Genomic DNA, 24527 nt, shown 5'->3' on the forward strand with positions numbered 1-24527 from the left:
TTTTTTTTTGCCCCTGTGTTTAGTGAGAATCTGCTTACTGGAACATAGACCTCCATGTGAGTGTTCCTCGAATAGAAGAAGGTAAAGCTGGAAGCAAGGATAATGAATGTTTTTGCCAAGAAGAAATGATAGACGACTGGCCAGATGGCCATACTTAACCTGATTTTCCTTGTACATATGTGAAAACATCACATGGTGCCCCATTTATGTGTGATTTTTATGCTTTTATGTATCTGTTAAGAAAAAAAGCTCTCTGATACTGATTCCAATTATGAGCACTCCACCTTCAGGACCTACTCACCTCCCAAGCATCTCACCCTTGAATATTCTTACTTTGGGGGTTAGAATTTAAATGCATAATTTTTGAAGAGACAGAAACATTGCAGGGTCGATGCCCATCTTGTCATCCACCCCGTGCTTGTACAGGGTCTTCTTGGACTACATTTTTGTTCTCACTTGCTTGTCTAACTAAATTTTCAGCCTTTACCCCCAATTCATCGTTGCTCCTTCCCATGTGCCATGCCACATACTTCTATCTTTTTCTAGAAGATCTGTTTCTGGCTCCTTTTTCCTAGTTAATACATATTTATTTTTAAGGCTCAACTATAATGTTAAGTTTTCAGGGAAGTTTTCCAAACATATCACCATCTCATACTGTATACACACACACACACAAACACACACACACACACACACACATGTACACACAAGCACACTGCCTGGGCTGCCAAGTTTTCTTTATAGCACTTCTATTACTTTAAGATTGCACATTTATTGGTGTGATTAGTTAATATATATTTCCCCTTGTGGGCTGGAATTTTCCGAAGACCAACTGACATGTCTAATTATGACCCTACCCTGTAATCATGTCTGGCACAGTCATTCAATGAACATCGCCCAGGCATCTTTCTGCTTGCAGTAATCAGAGTTAATGAGTATGAGGATTGATCTGACCTGACTCCACAGCTAAGACCAAGTCAACAGTGTCAAGCACTGTTCTCTGCCCACTGATCTTGTCTTTGCCAACTGCCTGATGGCTGCTGCAAACCACACATCCACCGCACATCATCACGGCACTGTGCAGATCCAGCTCCCATCCCTTGGAGTCTGGTGCACTGTTTGGGTTTAGTTAGAATGAAATTTTCCCTTGTGTAGGGATCTCAGCATGATTTCCCTTCCTGCATTTTTGGTTTTGTTTGCATTTTTTCTTGACAATTTTAAGTTCCTGACACATATATGGAAGAAATCTTTTTTTTCTGCAATCACTCATGTATATTTTCCTTTTCCTATTTCTTGGTGAAAGAGGGTTAAAGCATCAACTCTTCCTGCCATCTTGAACCCAAAGTTCAATCTTAGATGTGTATTTGTTTGTGTAAGGATGTGTGTTTGTGCACATGTATACACATACACCAACTTGTGATGGACTGTATCTCTTACCACTACCTGTAAATGAGTTGGAGTGTAAAAGTTCTCTTTATCACAGTAAGTTGTGTTCTACTATCTACTTAAATGTCCAGTAAGCTGCAGGACTCATGGTACTGGTGAATAGCAGTGTGAGGAGAGGCTCTCTCTACTCCCTCAGGAAAACTCTGAGTATGATTAAAACTTTTAAAAAGCTCAAATACCAAACAGATGTCTCCTCCATCAGAATCCCTTTTATAATCCAGTGAGCAACATTATGACTATCCCAATTGTTCAGCACCCAGTGATATAGTATTCATCTACAGAAAGCACTGCTGTGAGCCTGCCACTTTCTCAGTCAGATATGTTCTCCTTAACTCCATATTGGCTAGAAGACATTTCCCAGATTCCTGACATGTTGGTATATAGTTTGTTCTTTTGCCGAAACTGAACACTCCCTATCCCTAAAACACTACAACTGGTGCTCTCTCTGCAGGTTTCCTTCTATGTGTCCTGTTTGACTGATCCCCCCTTCCCTGGGCTCCTGCTACCCTCCTACTTGGCCTTCAGCCTCTCTGCCATCTGCTGCCAGTCTACCTGGACCCTCGGCATGACTGCAGATCCCTGAGGTCTCCGTTCCTCTTCTCATCAACCCAATATGCATCAGTATTTCTCTCCTCTGAATACCTAATGTGCTTATCAGTTTTTCAAGAATTAATTACTTCTGGTTCCTTCCTCCCCTAATGGTTCTGCATATCCATTTCAATCTGTTACTTAAATTTGTTTGGTACATATCCTGGGTTTCCTATTGGAGAGATCATAAGCATTTTAAGAATGGGAATTGCTTGTGTTTTTTTATATCCTGAAATGTACCCAAAACATTGGCTTTCCTATTGTGTTCTCATAAATATGTTTTCTTTTGATTTTTCAGAAGTTGTCCCAGGACATGCGAGTGTGTTCTGCACAATCATTGCCACTTTTCAAGATGATCCATCATCTTTTGAGCATGGTATGAAAAGTAGTAACTACAGTGAGTCATTAGACAATTATGGGAGAAAGATGAGACAAGTGAAAATATGGGAAAAAATCAGTCAGTGGAGAACAAAAAGAAAAAAATACAAAACCCCAGAATTGACAGTTTGTCTTATGTCATCGTCTCCTGCAATCAGTGGAAAACACTGTTAGATTTCCCCCTCCTTAAGATGGCTGCTACATAAAATAGCCTTCTCCTTCCCATAATGCCCTGCTTCTCACCTAAAATATGGCCTCTCCCACCAAAGGACAGTCTTCTTCTCAACATGCCCCTCTTCCCTCCAAGAAAGGTAACCTGATATTTGCTATCTTCTAACAACTAAGTGACGTCACAAGCCCCTCCTAGTGATGTCACAGGCTCCTCCAATGCTTTACTATTACCTCACCCAACTCCACCCCAGCTCAGGCTAACTCCACGCTGATCCTATAAAAGAAAGAAGCTCCCTATTTTGCCATGTTGCTCTCTGCTTTGTTCAATAGCACCCCAGCAGATCCTCCCAATAATAAAAGCTTGTTATGGTCTTGCTCTGGTCCTGGTTTTTAGCTCTTTTTACCTAACAAACACAAATTTTTCTTGATACATCAGGCATTGCTAATAGAAGGGAGTCAAACTTTTTGACTAAGGGAAAAAATAAAAGAATATGGAGGCATGGCTTTTGCTTGTAAGAGGTTGACTCTAATTTTAGTCATTAATGGAACAGTGGGTCTCTTGGACCAATTCCTGAATTGAAGGTGGTAGTGAAAGTGTCATCCATCTACTTGTTGGTACTTCAAGAGGCATGAGGTAAATTCCACACAGATGAGGAGTTAGATGATCATACCCTGAAAGGTGAAACAAATGATAATAATTAGACCTTTCTTAATTATGACATAAAATGTCTTTTTCAGACTTTTATGGGAGTATGTTCTTTTTTTTGAAATATAAAAATTTTCATCTTTTCTGTTATGTTTTTCCTATAGGTCATGAGAAAAACATTGCACAATTTGATTCAAAAGTTATACCACTTTTTATAAGCAGAAAAACAAAAATAACCCACAACATATTAAAACCAGTTCTTGCTGATACTGCAACAGTAGATAGGTAATTTAATTATATATCTAGTAGGCAGTTAAGACAGGGCTGGGCCACCCTCCAGGAGTCAACATAGAGGACAATCAAGACTCATTCACTGAAGGCCAGCATTGTAAAAAAAGAGAAACTACCACACCCAAGTTGTTTTTCTTAGAGGCTTATAGCAGGGGGGGATCAAGATCTTCCAGGAAAGGTCCCTGACCCACCCCTTTCTGAAAATCCTGCTTGCTACTTATAACTTGCTACCCCATTTGATCCCAATTTAATCCACATTACCTAAATGACTATACTCTCCCTAATCTTATTGGTTGAGCACAGTTTTGCCCATTTTATGACTTCTCTCATAGGATCAGTATTACCTAAGTGACTGTACTTGCATTCTTACTAGTTGACTATAGTTTTGTCCCACCTTGATCCCACCTCACCTCGTGACTTTTCTCTATAAAAACCCCATGAGAATCAGGGCAGGTGGGCAACCTATTTTCTAGTCTCCCTTCTGTCTCTCTTAGACAGAAACTATCTTTCTCTTGATAAGTTTTTCCTATCCTTAATCTCCTTTGTTCCTAAAAGTCATTCTTCGATTTTAGAGAACACAAACTTGCATTTGGGATATCTAGCAGGTTTAGGAGTTACATCTATTCCTCCTATATCACTATCAGGAACTTGCAAATAGTAAGAATACTAAAAATAATCAGTATATCATATACACACACATGATGCAAATGACTAAAAAAGCATGTGGGAATATGACAAATTTAAAATATTCTAGTCCATTTCTTGACATTTTCAGTTATAATGTTCTTTTACAACAGTTTAAAGCTTTTAAACATGTTTTTCCCCTTTTCCTTTGATTCATTCTAGCTGAATGAATTCAGGCTAGTGTCAAATCATAGAGTAGAATATTAAATTATACATCTTAGCCGTTTATTAAAATAGGTTTCTTTGATAAAAGTAGAATGTCACTAAAGCATGTGAAGGAATAATCTTTTATAATTCTTGGTACTGCAAAATTTTGATGATAAATAGTACAAAAAAATCCTTACTCCTGAAATTATATGCAAACTAAATTACCTTGTTTTTTCCTGCTGTGATATTTTTCTTGATCTTGGTGCACTGTTCCGAATTTTCCAAAATCAACTGGAGAATGCACACACACACATATATACACACTCACATTCATTGCCTAATCCTCAGCACCTGCTTTCTCAGCTTGAGAAAGGTATCAGATGAGAACAGCTCTGGGAGGAGATGAAGCAGAATTAAGAACACATCCTTATCCAGGTGCATGAGTCCTTTTGGCCTCAGGAGCTGGAGCATATTCCTAACTCTGTTGCAGTGGCATTATGTCTGGTGTTTTTGGATTCCTCACACCTGCATTCCTGCATAGACCCCTCACTGCTGTCTCCTTCAGACATCCTGGGCAGAATGGATTGTGCATAACAGCCTTAAAATAGCCACTGGAAATAAAGATAGAAAAGACCACGGAGACATGTTACAGGACCCATGAACCTCATCAGCCATGAGAGCCATTATTTTGCCCTGGGGTTTCCCAGGATATCATTATGGAGTAAGTACAGCCCATAAAGTCTTATTGATCATCACATTGCTTTCTTGTGAGCCCTAATTATCTTCAATAAAAGTGCAGTCTGGCAATCAGGCTCCCTGGAGAGACTGACTGATATTTTTGAATCTGAAGCTACAAGGATAATGAAAATATTTATTTTCCTGCCTTCTATTTGTTCACTTGTTACTATCTATGTCTTATAAATTGAAAATGACCAATCCTAATTAGTCCCTAGGATTTTATTTGCCTGACCCCTTTCCTGGTCTCTTTCACATTGCATGAGTGATATTTTTCTCTTCTTCCTTATAGAAATCTATGTATTGGACAACTGCCTACAGCATTCCTTATAACTTTTTCCTTCATCTTCAAAAGTGTCATGAGAAAACTGCAGCTTAAAATATAAGCAGTGTAGGGTTATAGCTTTTTATGTTATTTCAGAAGTAGGATTGTAGTACTTTGAGCATATCTGAAATCTTGAGACAATATTAATTCAGATATAAGAATGGTAGATCTTAAGAAAAATAAAGCTTTTTGTTAAATACTATTTGGAGGTACTTCAATTATGACAGTATACAACCCACTAAAAGCAGAGGTAGAATAAAATTTATAATTATCTTCAGCTAATTTCATTCTGTCATTGCCTTCTATTACAGCAGACTTTCTCTAGGTAGCAGTGTCATAAGCCTGGAGTTTCCACTGAATTAACAATCCAGTGTGACCCCTTCCTATGGACTTATGTGGTATGTTCTTTTGCCTCAGCTCCTTCTTACTATTGGGATAGCTGTTTATTATTGTGAAAGGTTGCATATAAAAGCACAAAGAGAATATTCAAAGTCAGTGACTATTTGTAGCACTTTGGGAATATGCTATGGTTTTGATTTGATTTGAGTTTGTCACCCAAGGAATCATGTGTTGCAAGCATGGTCCTTAGTGAATGATGTCATATTCTCCCTCCCTCTCCCTCTGCCTCTCCCTCTCTCTCTCTCTCTCTCTCCCCCCTTCTTCTTTATTACTTAAACTCTCCTCTCTGGCTTTCTGTCTCATTATGTGATCTTTTTCACTTTCACAGCTACTTTTACTATGGGTCAACCCAACATGATGTGACCCTGTGAAATGAGCACTTTCAAGAAGTCCAATTGGTGAGACCACAAAAACTTCAATTTCAGCCTTTGAAACTATGAGCTAATTATACCAATTTCCCTTATGTCTCAAATATTTCCTTATAGGAATGGAAAACGGACTAATGCAGATCACTAATATTTACTGTGAGATATAATTACAAAATAGAGTGAGTGTTTAGACCAAATTTAGTAAAAAGCATATTGCCATTAATCCCCCTTAAAACCCTTTCCTCTGTTTTAAGTACCCTTCTATCCTATTGCTCTTGCCACTTTCTAAAGCACTGAAGGCATCTTTTGTGAGTATTTTGTGAGGTATGATCAAAAGTAGTGAACACTGTTGATGAGTGCTGTACAAGGGAAAAGCAGTCTCATAAAAACATGTATATTATCTGACCTTTTCACTGAGTCTGATACCATGTGATTTTTGGCTCTTCCCTGAAGTCAAAGTGACCATTAAAGTTAAAGATTTTGAATTGATTCTAAACATTGAGGCAGCGATAACAGTGGAAATAAAATACAGAAAAGACCTTTCAGAATTGCTTTAGACAGTGTCAAGAATGATGGGGGTAACTGTTAGAAGGGTGGAGGAATATTTTGAGAGAGTTTATGGGAAATATGTCTTTAACTGGTATGGTTTTTTAAATTTAAGCATTTACAGTAGGTTTTAAAAAATCACACCTAGTATTTATAGTCCTTACCCTGGAGATATTCACAGTTGATCGAAGAGTTACAAAAACAATTTTAGCATTTTTTAAATGTATTAATTTTATCAGTATATTTTCATATAGATAATGATTACATTCACCACAGGGAACTTGTACCTGCACATGATATATCTTGATTCTTCTTTTTTCCCATCTTATGTTCTATAAATTAATGGAGACTAGCACATAACTTTATGAGAGCAGAGAAGAGACACTTCTCAGCTTGAAGGACTAAGAAATCAAAGTTTTCTTCACTTCTGTTTGGAATAAAAACTCAGAGTTGGATGTATAGAAGACAAATGGTATGTCTGATGTTCAGAGAGAACATCGTAAGCAATGATTAGAAAGACAATATGCCCTGTGCAATTTGTCCAACAAATTGAGCATCTTGAGAAGTTGTTAGATGGGCATCCTTAGACTGAATCTCATTGACAACAAGTGGGGCTTAGCAATGTATGTGTCCAACAAGCCCTCTTGGTGATTCTTTTGTTCACTGAAGTTTGGGCACAAGATGTAGTCTGACATGTGGGCCAGAGTTGGGTCTTGTTCAGAAAGTATTTTTTCACAGTGCTTAGGATAACAGGCATAATTGTTCTTATGACTTGTGTCTAGATGTACTTCCAAAGCTTCATGAGGTCAGAGGTGAGGTTTTTCAGAGGTGACTGGATCTAGAGTGTAAGACACTAGGATTAAGTGTATGGTGTTGGGATCAAGGGTGTGTGATTACTAAATTAGTCCACCTATTGGTTTGGCACAGTTCTGGGTGTAGATAATGGGAAGGCCCTCCCTCTGTGTTTGTGTGTGTGTGTGTGTGTGTGTGTGTGTGTGTGTGTGTGAGAGAGCTACCTGCCCTAAGGGTGTGTAGCCTGGATAAAATATAACAGACAGAAAGAGGGCTGTTGCAGTCACTTGCTGCTTGCTGCTTATTGTTTTGCTGCCTTCTGCTCACCATGAACTATTTCTCCTCTGTGGTGCTCCTCTTCTGTGCCATCCTGCCTTGGAGCCAGCCAAGTATGAACTGAAATGTCTACAAACTGAGCTACAATAAATCTTTCCTCCTTTAATTTTGGGTGTTGGGTATTTTGTGTCAGCAATGAGAAAAAATAAGACAATTATGTTTGTTAAAAGGTTCTACTGAACAAATTTACAAATAGGTGACCCATGACAGATTTGACATTTCCAGAGACAATTTAGTGCTATTGCAAAAATAAACAAATAAGTGAATATTTTAAAACAAAGAGCAAGGAAAAAGAAAATGGTGCCATCTTCAGATTACTTTTTTTCTGATAATCTCACAAGATAAACAGTCCTCTGATGTTTTCATTCACTTGACTCAAATGAATATTCAAGTTAATACCCGTAGCAGAAAACTGTTTAGTAAAGCAATGTATGTATTACTGCTGTGTTTATCTTTGTATGAGACTATTTCAAAGAGCAAAGGAGTACAAATTGAAACTTTACACAAATATGTATTTACAATATAATATTAATAATTTTTCTACCAAATTTTCATATATGCTTGCAGCACATATGTTTGCATTCTTTGCGTGGTGTTGATTCATGTACATATCACATCTTCATTTCTTTTTCACCCCCTTTTCCTCCCTCCTTCCCCTGCCCCATCTCTTGATCCCTTTCCCATTTCAGAAAGATCTCTCCCTACTTCCTGTGATCAACCTTTTATTTTGCTCTTTATGTACATTTTTGGTTTCTCATATAAGACAACCTCCATGATATTTAAGCTTATGTGTCTGATTTAATTCACTTAACTTTATGGTCTCAAGGTGGATGCATTTAAAAAATGTAGTGTTTACCTAAACTAGTGAGTTAGAGCTTGAGGCAGTGTTTTCCATCATTTAAAACAAAGTCATCACACCACGGTTATTTTGAAATGTTAAATCCCTGAAACAACATCATGGATTTGCTGTTGTTTTGAGGCTGTGTTTAATATCTACCGGTGGTTGGTGTAGATTGTTGAAGTTTATCTAGAGATAAAAATATTAAATCTTAGCACAAAGTAGCAGTGGGAGAAAATGATTTGTTTACATCAAATTAAAGATAAAGGAAATGCTTTATTACTTTCTTTACAGATAAAATAATACATGAGTAATGTGAAAATCTTCACTTTTTAACTGAATTCTTAATCCTTTGTGAACATTCAATGAAAAATTTCCCTTTCATAAACTTCTCTCACAGTTTATATTTTAAGTATATTCTTCCTAATTAAGTATAACTGCATTATTGACTAATATAAATAAGATTTTAATTGTTTACAACTTACTTTCAATACAAATTAATTTCATGGCTAGCCTTTTGTTTCACCTAAATTTTGTTAGTGTTGTAGAAAATGCTGATGAGGAACAGCTATCAAGCTAGTTCGGCCACTTTTTTTTATAAATTTGCTTTCCTAAAGTCATTTTTAGATAACAGCTTGCCCATATTTTCATGCCTGTTGTGACCCCTACCCTAGTCTGGAGCTCTAGGAAGAGGTACCCAGACCTAGCATTCCTAAATCAGTTTAAATCACTCGGAAATGAATCATTTATGAAGGAAATTAATGAAATGCAATTGAATTTTCTATTTTTGCCTTCCATCATTTAATATGTATCACAATACATTTAATATATACCACAATGTATTTAATATTTAATATATATACCAAAAAGCAATCTCTTTTAAACATTCTCTATAATAAGTATAATTATACTACATAATTAAATGTGATGAAGTTTCATAGAAATTTAGCAGTTTCTAGTATTCTCTGGCAAAATTATTCTTCATATTTATATTTGCAGCTGCTCAACTTTATCCATTATGATTCACCATTAGAAGATCAATGTGGATCTATCTATAGACTAGAACCAATGGGAAAATTAGAATGAAGTATTGTTTTACTGTAATGATTATGATAGTATGCACACCTCAGCAGAGGGATTTACAAGCTTTATCGCATTTATTTCTTACAAAGGATAGTGATATTTAAAGATTGTAATAATCTATAAATGATATCACTTTTATTCTGATAATTTACTTGGCTTTCTCAAAGTTCTGTGGGTGAAAGCAGGAAAATTTCATACTTAATTCAGGCTTTCATTTCCTAGGCTCAATCCATTCTGCTGCAATTAAATATGGTAGAGTTCAAATGTTGTACTTGTCTACTACAAAGTCAAATTTCACAAACATTCAACAGATATTTCAAAAGTATCAGCAGCATTTTGTGAGCTTCTACAGAGTAGTCAGCACCATTGGAGGGGATTAGATGCACCAGGTTTTTCAGATGATTGTACATTTACAAAGGCAATTCTGACATGAAAGTCTTTATTTAGAGGATTTCTAATCCTACACCTGCATCTAATAAAATTGCCAAAACGTGGAAATAAATTAATTATCAGGGTCTATTAATATTTATAGTGAGGTTAAATAAAATGTAAATATGTGACTGTCAACTCATTACAAAGTAATTTCTTCTATATTTTATATTCTCTACAAAGTAATGTCATCTCCAAATACTGGCAATTTACATCTCTCTTTCTCTTTATGTACACTTATGTGAAAACACACATATATAATTTAATTACTTAGTCCGATGCTGTATTGGTTTATTTCTGCTTAGAAAAAAAACTAGCAGCAAATGTTTTGGTGTGCGGTAAATTTCAGGTAGGTCCTAGACCCCGCCTACATCATAGTAGTATAATTTTTGATGATTTATCAACACTGGCCCTGTTTACTCATTTATGAAGCTGAGGCGATGCCCACCTACAGAGTTTTGAAAGTAGGCAAATGTGTGAAACTAATACATGGCCTGTTAAGTGATTCCCACCCAATAAATGATAATCATAATGAACTTACTGTGGTCATAATTATTTTGATATCCTTTTGTAGGGTTCATTTCTCTGCTCTGTAGCCAGTGTGTCTTTGCAATGCCCTTGTCACAGCCTAGCCATCACCTGTTCCTCCTCTGGTCATGCCTGTGGAAAGTGCTGCTGAGGTTCCAGTTCCCTGAACAAGCTCATTTAAAAAGTGGGTTGCAGCAGGAGGAACAGAGGGATGGGGAGGAGAAAAGCAGATTTGTATTTGCAGTGCCAACACCTTGGGGCCATCCTAAGGAACACTTCTACTGAGTCTGAAATGCGTAGTTGGCACAGTGAGATGAAAAGACAATGAGTGGGAGCTCAATGTCAGAGAGAAAAGGCCCCAGATCAGCAGGTCAGTGCTTCCCAACCTGATTTCAAAGGAAAGTACAGAAGAGAGAAGATGTCCATGCTTATTTGCTCTTGCCTAAGTGGGGCGTTATGTCTTACCTAGTACAACTGGTATAAGGCAACAATGAACAAAATACAGGGTTAGAGTGCTGAAAGTTGAAAGAAAAAGTTCAGAAAGGAGAAAGCCGTGCAGATGACTTACTCATAAATCACCGGCAGGGTCAAGCCCAGCCTAGAGTATGGGGCAAGAGGCAGAAATCATGAGCAAAAATGTGGGAAATGGCAAAGGTAAACACAGAGTAACACTACAATGGTTGAGACAGGAAGCCCTCGTGTTTGGGGGCCAGTCTCTACTGCTAAGCACTTGACCTGTAGGTAGCGCCCACCACCCTCCCCAAACAGTAGCCCCATTCATTGTACCTTGGGGCAGAGCTCTTTTGAGAAATGAGTGTATCCAGATCGGTAGTTTTATGAGTAGCCGCTTTAACTCCATATAAGAGAAAAGTGCAGATCACTAAGAATTCCTATACATTTTTGAAATGATTCCCCCTTCTAAGTAGCCACAGGTATAGAAGAGACCATTAGGACAGACACTGCAGTGTATTTCCAGGTCAGATAGAAATTATTTGCAGAATACAAAATGTCCTATTGCTTCTCATGTGAAATTTTCCACATTTTGAATACTCTTTCTAATACCTCATTCTGTTTTCCCCTCCCTACCAAAGTAATCCTATCTGGGGCCCAACTCAGAGCACATAACACACTCATCTGGATGACATTTTCCATTAGGGTTACATTTCAGTCTACTCTACTATACTGTGAGTGAAATTGGTACCTGGACAATTTCCTGTAGTCTCAGATTATAACCATCCTTATTTACCCATAAGTCTCTTGTATCTGGAGGATAAACAAAACATGGTATTTTTCTACTTTCCAGCCTGCTGGTGTCCTTCAGCACATTTGATGTAGTGGTGATTTCTATGTCAACTGCTGAGAAAGTAACATTCTCCACATAGGGAAATCCAGCTGCAGGAAAATTTGTGAATAGCTACCATAATAATTGGTCAGTAATTGTTCATTATTATTAACACTTTCTTGCTCATCATCTCATCAATAAATTTGTACTGCAAGTAGGGGAAATGTCTGGGTCCTCATTTGAGGAATAAGGAAATACAGTTTTGGAGAATGTAACTAATTTGCTCAGGATTACACATTTTGTAATACAATTAATCTGGAACTTAGCTTTGTATTCTACTAGTCTCTCTTATAGTTTATTTTCCCCCACAACCATATTAATTTGCATACAACATACAAAATAAAACATTTCACTTAAATTTAAGTACCTAACTAGTTTAATTATGAACATTAGATTTTTCCAAAAAGAGAAGAAAAAAGTACAGTGCTGTTTTTTTTCATTCAATTAACACATGCTAAGAGAGTTGGTGAAATAAAAAACTATAAAAACATGCTAATCACTGCGGATGCATACTCTATCAGAGTTGGAAAATTGAAATAAAACTAAAGAGGGCCGGGAATTTAGCTCAGTGTTTCTGCCCCCTGCCTCGCAAGCTCAAGGATCTGAGTTTGATCCCTGGTACCAAAAAAAAAAAAAAAAAAAAAAGATCAGAAAGAGAGATGAACTATTGTGAAGAAAGAAAACATCTGCTGAGTATTTACTACGTGTCATGTAACATGCAATAACAAGTACGGCAGGTGGAAACTCTGGTTACAAAGGACTGCTGCCATAGAAAGGCCAAGCTGCCGCAGAAAGCTTAAACTGAATTTAAAATACAACGTCTTCATTCGCTATTTCCATGCAAGTCTCATGTTTTATTTCAGGTAAGTTTTCATTGGATGAAGTTTGGAAACATTAAGGTTGATATCATGTCAGAAGTTGGTTATATATTGATTTTTCACTTTTAGGGAAAAAATGAGAACTTTTAGGAAAAGAAAGGAGAGCTTGCAATAGCAAATAGTATAAGAGTAATAATAATTTCAGCACATCTCCTGCACGCCAGACCAGCTCCTGAGCCCTGGCTATGAATCATCTTCCTTCCGGAAAGGGCCGAATTGAAAATGTCAGATTTTTTTTTTAACGCAAGTACAGTTCTGTACCACATAAGCATACGCATTTGGATCAGTGACAGACCGCACGTCTGAATGTAGTCAGGGAGTTATAACACAGCGGAAGGCTCAGAAGGGGGCAGGGTCATTCTTGTCCGTTACCACGCTGGCATAAACAAACCGACCACTCGCCCAGTAATACACAGTGTAGCGCATAGCAGTGGACAATGCCATAAAAAACTGTGTCACCAGTTTATGTCTTTGCTATACTTTTTATTCTTAGCGTACTTCTTTTAAAATAAAGATGCAGGGTACAGTGCCCTGTGGAAGCAGCGTGCCCGTGCCCATTCCTTTTGCTTACATATCTCTGGATCACAATAACAGCCCGTTTGGAATGACTGTTTTGAAGCATCGGGTTTATCCAAGGGTGCTCTGTGGTGTTCACATGCAATGAAGTAGACAGGATAGGACCCACGAAATGTCGCCATCAGCCATGCATGACTGCACGTATCACTGAAAATGTGATTTAATTGCATACTGTTATTTACTTAAACTATTCTTGCCTACGTTATCAATTCTGGCATTTCTCTTTATCATTCAATATTAAGAAAACACCTTTCCTAAAGAGCATCTCTTTAATCCAAAGGCAAGTCAACATTATTCTTTAAATGTAAGCGTTAAATTCCTGCTACCATTAAGCTGCCTCTGAAAGCCTTATGGAAGGTTTATTTGCACACCATGCAGGAGTTCTTGCTACTGTCCTTCACTGGTATGTTTATCAACCCTGACTTAAAAGTTAGTCTCCCATAACTAAGTATTTCTGTTTAAATTACTGGTGAAAAATGTCTGCACAAAATTGTAATTCATTTTTCGGCCACCTTATAGCCTCCTTAAAAATTAGCCTAATTTATAAGAATTACTAAAGGATGCTTTAGAACATTTACAGTATGGGGGATGTGGGTGCCAGCTTCTCAGACAGTTGTTCTCAGAGTAAGGAAATGCTCTCTTTATTATCATCTGCACAAATTACCTTAGGGGCTTTTAGCATTCAGTCTTACTCTATTTCCCTTGTGTTCCTAATAAGTTGCTGTGGATATTTTCAGCATGACACACAACTGCTGCTGATGATAATGAGAACTGCACACCTAATTTCTCCCTGCCCTGTGCTCAGAATGATCTATGTAGAGTCGAGTTACACAGCAGAGAAACTAACCAGAGGCTGTAGCTGGTGACATAGGTAAAAGCCTGGGTACAATGGGTAAAGGTGAAATATTAGGAACACAAGGGTGAGGGTTGCACTTCGGGGAAGCTCATATTACTTTACTCTCTTCTAGCTGTGCTGCCTGGGTCCAGGTGGCCATAGACAAAGGCCCTACATGAGGCATGCCCCAGTCTTCCAAGAATCACACCTTCTTAATTAGTCATAGTTGGCTGATTCTAACAAACTAGAAGATTAGTGAAGTCCGCCTGCTTTACACTTCTGTTTTATGTTGGAGATAGGCTGTGTTATAATCTTCAAGTGGAATTTCTCAAGACTCTTGCGAACTTAAGACTCTTATCTTTGTGCTTGTCAAAAAGATTGCAAATTCATTAACTAATTAGAAACAAGATTTTAAGAAATGTCTGCATTTGAAGAATATAAGATGATTTTAGTCCACAATATGTGTTGAATGCTTATTGTGATCAGAATATCAAAGATCCGTGGAAGATATTTCAAAGCAAATACAAGAAAAATTCTGTTCTTGAGGTACTGTGGTCTATGTTAGATTGCTCTTCCAGAAGTATTTTCAATGGAAGTAAAAAGGTAAGAGCTGAGATCAGGTAACAAAGCTTTGCAACAGTGAGATGGAAATGCCAAAAAATAAAAAGAAAAAAGAAAAAGAAAAAGAAAATCACAATATCATAGAGTTGAACATATATATTTCCTTGGTTTATATTATATGATTACAGAATTTTTTAGTTCATTATGTAACAGTTTTAATTTATAAGCAAAGAGAACTTAAAAATAAATGATAATTATAGAAAAGATGTTTTTACAAATTTATTTTTAGTTGCAACAAGAACTCTGAATGTTTTCCCTAATCTGCTTGTTTCTCTTCTTTCCTTCTCATTTTCTTCAAAGGTACTGCTCGTTACATATTGTCAAGACCAAGGACACAATGAGCATATTTTATTTCCCTTTCATCCTTCCATCACATATTCCTCAAAAACCTAGTCACCATGGGATTCAGCTCTTTCCCTTAGCCTCCTCTGCCCTCCAACTGCTTTTCTCCATCCTCACCACCTGATTTTCAGCCTTGCCCAGGTGTGACAGGACCAACGTTGTGTCCTTCTGCATTCAGCCTCTGGCCATTCTGATCTATTTTCTATTCTTGCTGCCACGGTCACCATGTAAAACTTTCCTGGTACATCGCCATTACTGAAGGAAAATAACTCAGATTCATAGCGCTGTGTGAAAAGAATGCAAGATGAACTTCATCCTGGCAAAATCCTATGGCGAAACTTTGAGGAAGGCAAGTCTACACAATTCGAAAGATTAATGATCTTCTCAATGATGAGCAATAAGAGCTGCTATGTTCTGAGCTGCCGGACCGGCAGTGTTTCTCGTCACAACAAGACCCGGGTTCTGCTTTTCCTGCCTTTCACCAGCACCGCCTGACACCTGAAATCTGCTGAAATCATGAAGAATTGCAGTGCCCCTTCGGGTGAATGGCATTTATTTACATTATGCTGACACCCTTGCTCATCTTCACAAAAAAAATCAAGTGTGTTTATATTTTTTCTGTTTCCTCTGATACTGTTCCAAAAAAGATTAATCATGCATTTTAGTACCATATATATGTATACATACATATATATTTATAATATATATATATATATACATATATTCAGTATTGAAGAGTTTTCAGATTCTATTAGACTGACATTGTGATGTGTTTGTCTCAATCTTGAGAGTCCTGTGACACGTAGGACCACAGGCTACTCTTTACTCATACCACAGTGTCTGGTATTTCCGGTAGTATAACTTCAACAAAATATGTTGGATAAAATGATGTTTCTAAGAATTAAAGAATGATTACTTTCAAAATGTCTTATATAATGAGACTGAGAAAGGCATCCCCTAATAACTGCATGTAGTAATTTTGTGTCCTTTTTCTTTGTAGAATTTAGTTCACATCAAACACAGATGTACAACATTTATGGATTATGAGATATGCAAACATCCCTATATTATGCATAGGCAAACCTGTGCATGCTTAAATAGATGGTACAAGCTTTATATGTATGTGTGTGTATTTATATATGTATACTGCTTACACATTTATATCTTCTTTTAATGCAGACAATGTACCAAATAGACAATAGCTAACTCAAACAATTATTTTTCCTGTTTTTCATCCTCTCCTTAACCTGGGATATGAATTTGGGGAGCTATTCCAAAGAAATTCTTAATAAACCATTCTTTGCTAAAAGAAAAAACCTAGGTCGAATTTAAAATATCCTGAATGAATGAAAACTTTTACTTTAAGAAATGTAGCTTTATTTGACCTATTAACTATTGATTAGGGCCTACATGCCCTAAATTACATATTGTTTATAAAAGATTGAGATATAATAGAAATTTTCCATTTATTAAAGATTAAATAAATTCAGCCACTGTAAGAGATCAATCTAAATATTATAGTTTTATTGTCTTGAAATACATTAATTGATTTTATATCTATCTTTGTGAATTTGCAGCAGCATTCTTTTTCCCAGCTCTTTGCTTGACTCTTCCCTCTCCCCTGAATTAGTTTACTAATGGGCTATTTAGCTAATAAATAAGTGTAGTAGACAAAGCAATCATCTCTCTACTCCAGTCCCTGTAACCTTTAAATATGTTGGAAAAGACAATTTACAGATTCGTTAAAGGTTACAGAGTTTGAGATGAGAATCCCACCCTGGACCACATAGGCCTTCCTTAAAAGCAGAGTCTCTTCCTCGGTCGCAGGCAGACGGAGACATTGCAATGAGCATGAAGAACCAGAAGAGTTGCATTCTCAAATGTGGGGAGCCATGAGCAGGCACCAAAGAAATATGATGCTCAGGAAGGCTGCCCCTGACAGCTACGTCAGAAACCCCGGGGTACTCCATCCTACCACCACAGCTGAGAACTGCCACGACTCCAGTGTGGAGCACATGGGTTTCTCCTGGAGCCTTCTGAAAGGACTGTACCCTTGCGATGATCAAAATTTTTTCGTCTTTAGTTTATTTCCAAAAATTTTTTTATATTCTATTTTACTTTTTATTAGTATGTTTGCAGTAAGAATTTTGACCAGAGACAAGCTGGGCTCCTGTTGTGCTGAACTATAACTGATTTTTGCGGTTTCAAGCCTTACCTTTGCAGTGATCTCTTGCAGAAGCAAGAGTAATACAAGTTTAAAAGTCCCTGGCATTCGTTCTCTATTTGTATGAGTCATGTTTGTATCTAAAAATTATATTTTGACAATTTTGATGTCTGTGAATGTTCATGCGTGCTTTGAAATTGATCTAAGAAAGCACGTGGATTATGGATTTAGAAACACAATTTAATTTCCTCCTTTATTTGGCTTAAAAGTTACAGGGATTCTTGAGAAACTCTTCTTTTACTGCTAGTATGCACTCTGATGTAAGTTCTCCCAGACGGAGCCCTGATTCTAGCTCCAGCCTGATCTGTTAGAGTGTGAGTTTCCTTCAACACTGCTAAGACAACAAACACTCCACTGAGCATTTCCAATGCACCACGTGCACTTAGAGGAAGGAAGATCTCCACGGGAGCCTTTAGTCCCATAAAGCAATATAGCCATTAAATAATAATAATAAACTTCCTAAGCTGCAAGAAATGTAGTAAGTTGTCAATGATTGATTTACAAAATAGATTGAAAATGCCATTTGTGAAACAGAAGGAAGGTGATAACTTGGGGGATTGTTAATATGATTCTAAAAGCAGAGGGAATGATTTTATCTAAGGACTTCCTCTACTGTATGGGAAAACATTTTAGCGTCTTACATAAGAAACTGGATATAAATTACATAATCATAAGTATTCTTTGTTTCTGTTTTAATTGGCTAAAGAAATACTCAGAGTAACAGCCAATGTTTATAAAAAGATGGTCATATAATTTCAAACAGCTTTTAATTCTTAAGATTAAAAAAATCCATAGAAAACATTGGAAAATTACTTTAAAATAGGCAGATTCAGGTCAGGAATTTAGCTCAATGGCACAGCACCTGCCTGGTGAGTGCAAGGTCTTGAGTTCAATCCCCAGTACCAAGAAACCCCCCCAAAAACAGACAGATCCTTTAACTATATTGTTCTTCTTCAAGTATATGAGCTACAGCTTCTTTAATGAAAATTTTCATTTCACCCAGAGTCATCTAGTATAAATTTATATACTGTTTCCTTGGAGAGAAATGCCTTTTATCAAGAGTATCCATTATGCTCAAAAATATTTTTCTGTGGCGAGACAGAACACAGCCCTACACAGATATTGTTCTCAGTGCACACTGCATTGTACCAAAAATGATACAGCCTGCACTGATGAAGACATTTACATGACTTACATATTTGGGCAACTGGATTCAGTCCCCCATGCCTGCATGTTCAACACCTACAAATTCAACCAAGGTCAGATCAAAATCTGTGTCTGTAGCAAACACATAAAACTTTTTTCTTGTTATTATTCCCTAATAATACAGCACAATGCCTTGTTACAAGGCATTTGCATTGTATTAGGTACTATAAATGACCTGAATTTTACAGGAGGATGTGTATAAGTTATGTAAAAACACTTCCACACTATTTTATGTAAGGAATTTGATCATCCTTGGATTCTGGCATCCACAGAGTATGGAGGTTTCCTGGAACCAATCCCCCAAGAATACCATGGGACAGCTGTACATAAGGTATTTCTTCATGAAATTATAACAATTTAGTCAGATAAATGTATTGTACCTAATGTCTATTCAAACCTTGTCAATTTATTAATTCTTTGAGTGTTACTTCATACACTACCTAGGAAATTGTCTTAGACTAAGACATTTGGAAGAGAGCATTCGTCATTGTTGAAAGGGAAAAGGAAGAGAGATAAAGAAAAATAACTTTATTTTACCAACATAGAATGAAAATGTTTACAAAGAAACCTCAATCTCAGTTTGTACTTCTTGAAACTGTACCACAATATATTCAATTGAGTTTATAATTAAAGTGTAAGTTATTGTTCTTGGTCAAATATTGATAATGGAAGCAAAATTTGATTCCATTTCCCTTCAATCTGACATTTTTTTGGGGGGGTACCGGGGATTGAACTCGGGTCCTTGCGCTTGCCAGGCAGGCCACCGAACCGCTGAGCTAAATCCCGGCCCAATCTGACATTATTGACAAAGAATGCTTATCTTTGCATTTATTTTCTCAAAGTAACACAAATTCACATTCTTAAGGAAAAAATATATAAATATTTGCTGTTTAGGAATTACACATTTCAACTCATTGAAATTTTCCTTCAAAAAGTACTTCAAAGCCAGGTGTGGTGGTGCACACCTGTACTCCCAACACTCAGGAGACTGAGGCAGGAGGATCGCTGTGAGTTTGAGACCAGCCTGGGCTACATAGTGAGTTCCTGGTCAGTCTCAACTACACAGTGAGACCCTGTCTCGAAAAAAAAAAAAAGTACTTCAAAACTTTTTTAGATACTTAAAAAACTTTGGCTGTGAATTAAGTTAAAAAAAACTGCCTTCTCTGAGATTTGGTGCCTAATTTCTGTATCTTGGCAACAGTGAAATTTCCTAGATTAGCCCAGTAAGAGACGGCCTTGATTTAATCTGATTGTAGATTTAGACAATCATAGGCTCTCTTCTCTTTGTCTGTCAAGCATCTCTCCACACAGACGAGTCCCTGTTAGTCCCAGAGTGCACTGATGGTTTTGAGGTATTAATGAGAGATACCAAGCAGGAGAGGTGAGAGAGTGAGAGGAAAAAGAGAAAGAAAAAGGACACATGGAGGAGAATGAGGAGCGCATTGCGTGTATGAGGAAGATGGGGGCTGGCCTTCAAAACTGTCTTCTGGGTTCAAGTGTATCAAGAGGAACTTTTATTAATGGGCTCTAAAGTAACAATAGCAAATCTTAACACGAATGTAAAGGAAAGGCTAGCACAAAAAGAAAATTTGTCTATTTTGTAGGGCATCGAAAAAAAGAAAGATATCGCTTTAAAATGAATAAAGAGATTTAAAACATAAAATGTTCTTGGAAAGCGCTTTTCGGTATGTAAAAGCCCTTAAACTACACACTCTAGTAAAGAAGACAAGCATTCTACACAAATAAATGGATGGTAGTAAATAATTTGAGCATCCTTCAATTTTTAATATAATCCCAAGAAAAAACAGATTCATCTTTTCTTCTGTTTAGTAATTGCTTTGGTCTGAGTTCATTTATAGCATCGTTTACCAAACACACACACATAAAAAATAATTATGAGTTTCAAGAATATTCTCCAATAGATTTGTGTAGTGCCATTAATTGAAGGTATATCTCTGAAGACATATGAAGATGCCTCCATGCTATTCAGCTAAGCACAAATCTATCTAAGCGAGAAAGTGAGAAGGATAAGAGGAGAGAGAAAAATGACATGTATGAGGTAACAGAACTGGTTTGTCAGCATTTTGCTTATAATTAGAAAGCTTCAGCTTGCCATTACATCCATGCTCAATAACATCCTTACATTATCCCCAAGATTACAGACAAGCATATGCTTAATTATTTTATTTCTGGCATGCATTACTGAAGACTCTGAGTTGAATAATAGAATTAGAGGAAATGTTTCTCCATGTTTTATCACCCCTTCTTGAACTATTTGAATATCATTAACTTCCGAGACGTAGGATAAAGGACGGATAGATATTGGAACAAAGGACTTCATTAACATTGTTGGCAATGATTTCCATTTTATTTTACAAAATAAAACTATCCCATTTTAGTAAATAAATTTTCCATGGAAGAAAATGACATAAGCTAAAACTGTCCTCGTCTTCTTGAGACAGGGCTGGACTGAAAGATTGCCACAAGGCAGATTTTGTTTCTGCCAAAGTTTATCTTTTAGGAGATGGCAGAAAAGTCCTTTCAAAAGTGAAAAATAGCATAAATGGCTCACACATTTTGAGCACTTACATTCCCTTCTCATCCTCATAACAAAGCTGCGGGATAAGGAGCTTCTCCCCGTCTTGTGGATCATGAGCCTGAAGCTGAAGCAGCAGAAGGGTGACAGCGTTTGCAGCTGGAGGGGCCGGGCCAGATCTGACCTTCTCCGCATTTCATATCCGATCTCCACAGCAGAGTGATTGCCCTGGATTCGGACGCATTGTCTCTGAAGCTGTCACTCTCGTGCAAATGTGTATGTCTATGGGTATGTTTTATTTTCTGTCAGGTAAGCTAGGTAATGGGAGAATGAAAAATCTCAGGCAAATAATGGAAGGAAAATATTAAACTGACATCATGCTTTTGGTTTCACTTTATTTGTAAAATTCGAATTATCCACAGAAATACTGCCATTGTTTTTAATAAGTTAGTATAGTGGTTAGAGTTTTCAAAATTCCACTTCTTTAAATAAAACCACCATTAAAATAAAAGGAATAAAATTAGCCTCATGTTTTGAATACAATCATCCACTCATCACATAGATGTACTTAAAGCTTCAGAGCCGTAATAATAGCTCATTTATCTGCCAACTCCTGATTTAAATGTATTGAAATGAGAGAATAATAATTAGCAACATTATAAATAAGGTAGTGAGTTTAATGTCATGAGATTACAATATTTGCCATCCACATAACCCAATCCATAAAAGGGAAGAAAATATAAGCTTTAATATCTGTCACAAAAGGTGGTACATGAGGTGCTTATACCAGTGTGCAAAATACAGTGACAGCTCACAGAATGGCAGTGCAAGCCTCAGAGAAGAAACAGCCTTTGGTATTTGAGAAGATCACAGTTGGACAGAGAAACAAATTGGAAAAAGAAGTGAGGCCTTCTAGAGAGAAGAATGTTTCTGAGAACAAGAATAGTAGTATTAAAATAATAGAGCGTGTTTCATGTAATTGTACTGAAGAAGATAAATAGGGATGGCCAAGTCTTGCAGGCCTCTAAGTGTCACATTCAGGAATTTTTCTATAATCATTGCCTTTGAAAGATGTTCAGCAAATAGCTTCATATACCCTGGAGATTCTAGGTGAACAAGTCTATAATGGTAACATAAAATGATAGGTAGATTTATCCAATTCCTGTATTCAAAAAAAAAATAAACATTGAAAATTACTCCAAGAGATGGGTAACATTGCGTGATACTATTGAGTCTCTCGTCAGGTATCTTCAGCAGTTTAGACTGCGGTTTTACAGTGACCTTCAGTCTCGAGATAGATGCCATTTAGTAAAAACAAATACTTCCCTTTAATTGCAAAATTGATCTATACTTCTGTGTGTCAAGACCCATGTAAGGGATAGTTGAGGCATCTCTCATGTCAGCTCACTTTTTCTCTCATGTATGTAAATTATATAGTATATTAAAGTATATACTCAAGTATATCAATTCATGTAAATTATAGAAAAGAGAAAAAAGTGAGGTTTTTTTCTTGATTGTTCTATAGTTTAAAATGCCTGCAGTTGTGACTATACTAGGCTGTACTAAAATGTTTGGTAAATAAACAACCCATATACTGAGTATTCTCTATGAACCTGCAGACAGCACTTTCTACTAAACTATATAGAAACATTCGGAAGATTGAGCAAAATAATAGCCAAAGAAGACCTTCTCATGTTTGTTTCCTCAAGGAAAGGTCAATTAGAATAGCTATTCACCCACCAATCCATCTTTACAAGAACCCAGGAAACCAGACATGGCCCACAGTTCTTTGCTTCAGCCCAATGACAAGAAAAAATTGCTATGAAAAAAATTAGGAAGAAAACAAATCCCCACATCACCCTTCCACCAGGCCAGAGCAACACAGCAGGGAGATAGGCACTCATTGACTGATGGAGGGAAAGAATATTATGACCAGGCCTTAGAATCGAAACACCGTACCTATACGGCCACAGAGAAATCCAGAACTAGGCAAAACCCACAACTCCTACCCCAAGCCAGTGCCCTGGGGGTGAACTTCCGAGATCCTGTTAGCCAGGTGGTCAAGGGACTGCTCTACCATCCAACCCTCCTCCAACCCTAAAGAACACACACACACAAGACTCCATTTACCTGGGGCTTAGACAGGGAAGTGAGGCCAGGACTTTTACCTTGGAGCTGAGTGCCAGGCTGATGAGACCTATCACTGGAGACACTACAAAAACATCTGTCTGCAGGCCAGTGCCCATAAGTGGAGCAACTGGTGTCTGCCAGGAGAGAATTGTGGCCCTAGGCAGACATAGTTTTGTTCTGTCCAGCACTATCTGAGGCTGGCTACAGTGGCCTAAAGCCACATTGCCATTCATGAGCAGAAAGACATTGCACTGGGAGCCTCAGTCCTACTCCTGTGCTGTGTAGATCTTAGAGGCTCTCGTTTCTAGCGGTGGCCTCCTATTGTGGCACTGGTGGCCACAGGACTGCCTGGAAAGCCCGACATGGAGAGAATGATTGTCCTCTTGGGGTAAAAAGAGGCAGCTGGGCACCAAGGCATTGCCTGGGATCCTGGGACTGATGCATTTGGTGTTGCCTCAGGAAGAATCTGATGGTTCTTGAACATGGCCCAGTGACTATAATTGAAGAGTTGCACCTGCCACGGCCCAGGAAAAGACTTCCAAGAATGGACCATCTTTTCTAAGCACTTCTCCAATCCACTCTAAACAACACATTGTCTGTAAATTAGAACAAAACACACCTTGAGATGCCTTTTAGTGCTCAAAGAGTGACAACATGTAAACAACAGAATTATGACAAACCTAGACAGGATGTCCCTGGAGCTGAAACAAACGAAGTAAGCATAGGCTCACAAAATAAGCAGCCTGTCTAGAATTTCCAGAATGACAGGCATAAGGAAAGTCAGATAGGAAGACTAAAATAAACATCTAAGCAATGCCACAGTGTGAATAATTTTCAGAGAATTATGACCTCATCTCTCAGAAAAAAAAAACAAGGTATCAGAAATCCCCCATATATTGACCTATATGTGTGAATCTTGGACACATAATTCAAAAAAGCTGCTTTCAAGGAAATTCAGTGAGTTTCAGGAAAACATTAAGAAACTATTCAGTAATCTAGCAGGGACATTTAGAAGAGAGACTGAAGTTAAAAACAAAGCAAAACAAAACAAAAAAATCCATGACCTGAAAAGTACCCTCAGCAAAATTTAAAGTTCAGTGAAAGGTA

The sequence above is a fragment of the Fukomys damarensis genome, unplaced genomic scaffold (assembly GCF_012274545.1).
Source record: "Fukomys damarensis isolate Sample0158 unplaced genomic scaffold, DMR_v1.0_HiC HiC_scaffold_32, whole genome shotgun sequence".
NCBI lineage: Eukaryota > Metazoa > Chordata > Mammalia > Rodentia > Bathyergidae > Fukomys > Fukomys damarensis.